General features: G+C 34.7%; 1 long non-coding RNA gene across 5 annotated transcripts; it reads right to left on the minus strand.

Annotated features, from left to right (window-relative positions):
• Positions 1-1,153: 1,153 nt before the first annotated feature.
• Positions 1,154-5,610, minus strand: LOC111205172. Of its 5 annotated transcripts, XR_007322385.1 has the most exons (12): positions 4,841-5,609; positions 4,162-4,771; positions 3,976-4,080; positions 3,813-3,889; positions 3,438-3,662; positions 3,158-3,304; positions 2,544-2,631; positions 2,348-2,447; positions 2,224-2,261; positions 1,815-1,944; positions 1,646-1,728; positions 1,154-1,534 (listed from the first exon to the last, which is right to left on the minus strand). It is a non-coding gene; the product is annotated as an uncharacterized LOC111205172 (long non-coding RNA). The 5 variants fall into 5 exon arrangements; XR_007322383.1 differs by having other exon boundaries at positions 1,154-1,728; positions 1,815-1,973; positions 4,841-5,610; XR_007322384.1 differs by having other exon boundaries at positions 1,154-1,728; positions 1,815-1,917.
• Between the last annotated feature and the right edge of the window lie 390 nt (positions 5,611-6,000).

A 6,000-nucleotide genomic window follows, 5' to 3' on the forward strand; every position in this document is an offset into this window, starting at 1 on the left:
TATCCTCTTTTTATTACTTGTTTAATAATAAGTATACCTAATTTATATATTCATTGTTTTAAATAAACTAAATGGTATTTTTTAACTTAAAAGACAATTTTCATACAAAAAATTAAAACAATTTTTGCAAAAAAAATGTTGTATGAGTTAAATTAACTAAAACTTCTACAAAATTATTATTATTTAATATATTATATTTTTATTATAAACAGAATAATATTTGACAATCTAACTATAGTTAAAATATTATTCATTGATTAAAATCAGTGTAAAAATACAATCTAGATATTCTCAATTTATTTTACTTTTACCACTAAATACTATTTAATTTTACAGATACTATCTTTTATCTTTTGTAATGTTTATATACGTTCCAACGTAATGTTTTTTCTTATATGCTTGATTACAATATTAAGGATTAATGCATCTATTTAATTGTTTAGGGGAATTTAGAATATATTTTCGGTCCAAAATTTTGATCCAAAACCATTATTTTCATATTTTCATTTTTAGTAAAAACATTTATTGTTTTGAATTAATATCACATTCTAATTCGATATAATTTCATTGATTTTTTATTTCCGTAAAATTTCTGTCATTATTAGTTTTTTTCTTACTTCTAATTAACTTTAGTTTTTATTGTTTTTGTTAAACTTCATACATTTTTGTGATTTTTAAACTTTTTTTAATTTTTTGTGAACATAAATGAAAAACGTTGACATGTTGTTGTTTAATGTGGTATTAGTTTGTCTTCTCTTATGGTTTCCTCATATTTCGTACTCTTTTTGTGAGGACTCAACCTTGGACAACACTTGGTTCAAAACATATGGTATTTACATGATAACTTGCGAGAGATTTTTTTTTTAAAAAAGACATTTAGTTACCAAATGAAGTTAATTAAGTAGATAACTAATGTTGCACAAAAAAAACATTTTATTAGTTCATGATGCATGCTGCTCAACAGGATTACTTATGAAGGATGAGTTGTTTTGTTTCACAGATTGTTAAAATGTTAATGTCAGCGTTCATTATAGAACAGTCGATTAGTCACCAAAAAAAAAGAGAACAGTCGATGGTTAGAGGGGCTCAAGTCATGGTTTAGTTGCGAAGAGCTTCAATGGTCAAGTTCAAAAAGGAAATGAATGCGCTAAACTGAATCTCAAACAATTAAGATCAATGTGTAAGAATCTCTACTCCAGATAGTGGTGACTATTTACATTAGACTTGTTTTTAATGTGAATACACTGATTTGAGAAGAACTTGATAAGTACTGGACATAGAGTATACATCACGCATATGTTTGTTCTCTACTCACTCCATTTTAGAATCTCTATAGCTAAATTGAGAGGTGATGTTCGGGTGCACGCTCTTGCACGAAGAAACTTGAACTTAACTGGCATGTAACTGAATGCAAGCTGACCCAAAGTGGAGTGACCACTGTTGAAACTTGAAACGGTAAAAACTGACCACATGATTATAGGTCTTGGAACTCAAATGACTTCAGAAGTGTTACATCCCTTCCGCCATATGGAAACTTTTTGAATTCTCAGAATGAGAGATTCTTATCACATTGGGTTTTCAATAGCCTACTACATAGATAAAAAGAGAGTGGAATTTCAAAATATAATAGTGAAAATACTTATACCTTGGAGAAAGATTAAACTTGGGAAGCCTGACGATGGAACTATAGAGGACCTCTCAGAATTATAGAGTTCCATTGCGATGAACCTTCAAATTAGCATATGTGTTGTGTGCTTAAAACGATATGAATCCAATTTTAAATTGCAACGGAAAGCATATATTTAAATATATACCTGAGAGCAGATTTCTTTCCTTCAGACACCAAAGAGCACAGTGTATAGTAGTTATAAGCTAATACCTCTCTTTTGGAGTAAACCAAAGTGATTCAGTTGAAACCTGCAGTGAGCATCAATGCTTAGCCACCTGATCAAAAAGCATCAACGCTTAGCCACCTGATCATGGAAACAAAACAACTAATACCAGAGGGAAGCATAATAGATAGATGGAACATGTATGACGTATCTCCTCGATAATGAGAACGTCTTTTCACAATTTTGTACTTTGGAGAACACATGACTAAACAAAAGAAGGGGTTGGACAGTATTTATTTTTACATACGTGGGCACAAAGGTTCATATTGTTAAAAAAAAGGTTCTCAGCTCTAAGGTAAGAAAATTGTTAAGTAGAAATGTAAGAACCTACCTGAGAAGTATGGTCCTCGTCCTCTGAATCCTCCACACCTGTAACCAATAGCAGTTAACATAAAGCCCCAAACTAATTCTGGAACACTAATTAAAGTGTGAGTGGAAGCCATAAGTGTACTCACGGATAAGGCAGATAATATATATGCTATTTCCATTTCTCTCAGCTTCCTGAAGAGCTAGAATAAGCGACTTTTTTGGTGTCAGTGTTTCTTGCAACCTAACCTTAAAAAATTTCAGTGAAAGTGTTAAAACCTCCGGAAAATTGATCCAAAGTCGAAGAAACAATGGAACATTTCTCAGAGAGGAGGTGATGCTTACTTGTTTCCTGAAGAAGAAGCAACTTTGCTTATCCCTTGCAACTTCTTCAGTAAGTTTAATTTCCAAATAGACAGAAGATGAATGAGACCTGAGGAGAGAAAAACAAACTAACAATTATAGAATATGTGTTGTGGAAGTACCGAAGCGAAAAGAAGGATAAAAAAAATATGTTGGCGGCATCTGCTGAGCCAAATCTTTCTCTTCCCCTGAACAGAGATCTAAAAAATAATGATAATTTTTAAGCGATGAAAAGAAGCACCTTTACTACAGTACTCTGAAAAGAAGCGACCACAACAGTATCTTCTTACAACTGATTTCGGAATAAAACCACATAGACTTAAGTGTATAGACGATTACTATCTAAATGATGTTCTGGACACCATATTAATCTTTCTGATAGAAAGATGCTAGAAATCATCAATTTTTGTCTTGTTGGAAATTGGAAATTGTTAGAAGACACTAATGAATATAAAAACCTAGCAAGCAAAGTTTTACCTGATCTTTAGTGTGATACTCAATGAGAGAATTAGATACAAAACTTAAGAAGAAGAACCAGTATATCATATTTTTCGAGACAATGAATAGAGGCACAGATAATGGAATCTAAGACTAACCTAGGATCCTTCCAACACTGGTGCACTGTCACCAAGCGGTTGTAGCATCAAATTCTTTTGGAAGCTGGAGAGTTTTGTCATAGTATTCATTCTTTGGTATTAGCTTTAACACCGAGTAGGCATTTAAACTCTGCAACCTGCACATACCTGAAACAAAGAAAAACAAAAGAGAGTGGTCAATATTAGGAACAATGAATGATAAGCTTCTGTTTTAGAGAAAGAAATAAAAAAATCTGTGTAACTCTAAGAGATAAGGTGATGGAGGTAATAATAAACTCACGGTGGCGTTAGCAAATAAAATACTGAAAACAATTTTGTATCCAGCGTTTGAATATTGTCCATGTCCTTAATAATCGACCAATCAGCCTCCGCTTTGCATCGTTAACTTTTAGCTGGGGATATGTCTGCCTCTACATGCTTCAGCCTCGTAATTCTCTCTAGCTCTACCTCTCTGTTTTCAGCTCTGCTACTTCTCTGGCTTTGTCTTCTAGCTCTATATCGCAAGCTTCAATGACATGGTAAAAGTGATTTGAGTTGGTAACGAATAGAGAGGGAGATAGTGAAGTTTGTTATAAGTGTTAGGGATTGGTTAATTTTTTTTCATACTTCATTTATTCTCACAGAAAAATATAAAAATCTCAGCCTAGCAACAGACCTTGTATGATCAACACGAAAGAGATCCTACTGTCTCAACTGAGTGGTTGTTAAACCTTGTGCTTGCCCAGCTGATGACTGAAATAAAACAAAGATAAACAACTAAAATTATATTCTGAGGTTTTAGTTTAGAATATAAGGAGAGAGTAAACTGTTTAACATACCTTTTTCTACATGACATCTTTCTTCGGTACAAACGTTCCGCAGCAGTTGGATCAGAATAGATGTAAATCGTTAGAGAACTCTTGGCCAATAACATCATTTTTCACCTGAAGAAAAATAGCATAGAAGGGAACATGCAATGATTTATTTATCGAGCTCAACTTATCAGTGAGTGAGACATATATTACCAGGAGTTCAGCAATTCTTTTCAACTGAGTTTCTTCACCTCAGTCTGATAACGGAAGGGCTGCAACCAAAGCATCAAACTTCACCAAAACAAAAAAAAAATCAAAAAAAAATCATGATAGTAGAGATACGTGTACGATTCATTAGTTCCATACAACCAATAGAAATCCAGAAAAAAAAACCGTAAGTGGATTCACACGGGTCACCACAATTGTAATTATTAAGAAAGAGAATTTGAGTTTTCTATCTCAAGATTTTAATCACAAATCTTGAATAAAATTCATATTAAGAAAAACGTATATAGTTGCGTTTCCTCCAAACGCCAGACGCCAAAAACGGGATTTTTCCTAATCATCATCACTTAACGGTCAAGCTGGTGTGGAAGATGATTTTGTTGTTGATTGCCGGCGCCCGGTGCCGTAAATATGCAACATTAATATGCCAAAAATTGACCTAGACGTCTACATTATATATATTCTAAGTCACCGAGCTACATCCATGTTGCATAAGTAGAGGGTCCTATCTGCTTCCGTTATTGATTGCCGCCGCCCGGTGAAGATGATTCTTTAACTCCGTATTTGGTCATGTCATGTACCTTAGAATCAGAATAAGCTGCATAATCAAAATTGATTTACCAAATGCGGGTGAAAATAAAGTCTTCTAAACTATGAATTTACTCACACTCTCCTCCTGGACGATCTCTGCACACGAACGCTCTAGTTATGGCCTCCACAACTCCTCCTTGTTGTCTAACTTTAGCACCTAACCTGCATCTCGTCCAGCTCGAATTTTCTGTGAAAGTGACGTCGCCGCTGACTACTCCGACCCCGTCTTCAAGCGTCACGGTCAGGTCTCCGGCGAGCAATGGTGGTTTCCCTTCCCGTGGTCGGAGAATATTCCTGTTAAACTCCTCGGTGGTGAAGCTTTCCTCGGCGATATCAGCGTTCAGCGCTACGATCTCGAGCCGCAAGTCAGAGGTGACTCGGGCGTTTGTGGCGGCATCGAGGAGCTCGATTGCTATTGGAGAACCGTCCTCTGCCTCGATCCTGGAAAACGTAAATATCATCGGTGGTGGCGAGTTTACAAAACGCAAATTCCATGCCCGTGGCTGCAGCATCCCTTCACCTCTAGAAGAAGGGGCGTTCTAGTCAGCGGTATATCGTCGCTGTCTCATTATATGGACCTTTTTCTCAAATCTTTGAGGCAGATTTGTTGACCTCTTCTTGTCCCTGTGCGTTGCCAATAATTTTTTTTTTTTTTAATTTGGGAGGTTGAGTGAAGGAAAACTGCTCGAAGAATAAAATTTACCCCCAATAATGGTTTTCTCACCCAACGATTTTGTTCTTATTAAATCCCGTCGGTTTCGATCTAAAATAGCAGACGGAGAAGACGAAGAGAAAGGGATCGAGATTAGATTTTGGGAAAATTAGAATTGGTCATAGCGTGTCTGACGTGTCATAGAGAAACCTCCTGATTGGATGATTTAATTATCCTACGTGGACACACTCCCTGATGCTCATATAACCCTTTTATTATAGGTTAGATATGAAGACAGGTTTGTTAAATGCTTCAAAAATATTGTATATTTACGCAAGGCAAGTAACAAGTTATGAAATTTGATTACATGCAAGTCTAAACCAAATAACAAGTCTTAAATTTATTTTAGATACTTGACTCGTTTTTCCCCGGTACTTAATTTTCAAAATATTTTATAACATTTATATTGTTATTTCACCTAGTTTAATACTTATATAATATATCAAACATGTGGAATCAAATAATTTTCCTTTTTCTTTTGTCAAATTGTACGCTATATTATCTCATATTGGTCATAACATAAA

This window comes from Brassica napus, chromosome C4 (genome assembly GCF_020379485.1).
Source record: "Brassica napus cultivar Da-Ae chromosome C4, Da-Ae, whole genome shotgun sequence".
Lineage (NCBI taxonomy): Eukaryota > Viridiplantae > Streptophyta > Magnoliopsida > Brassicales > Brassicaceae > Brassica > Brassica napus.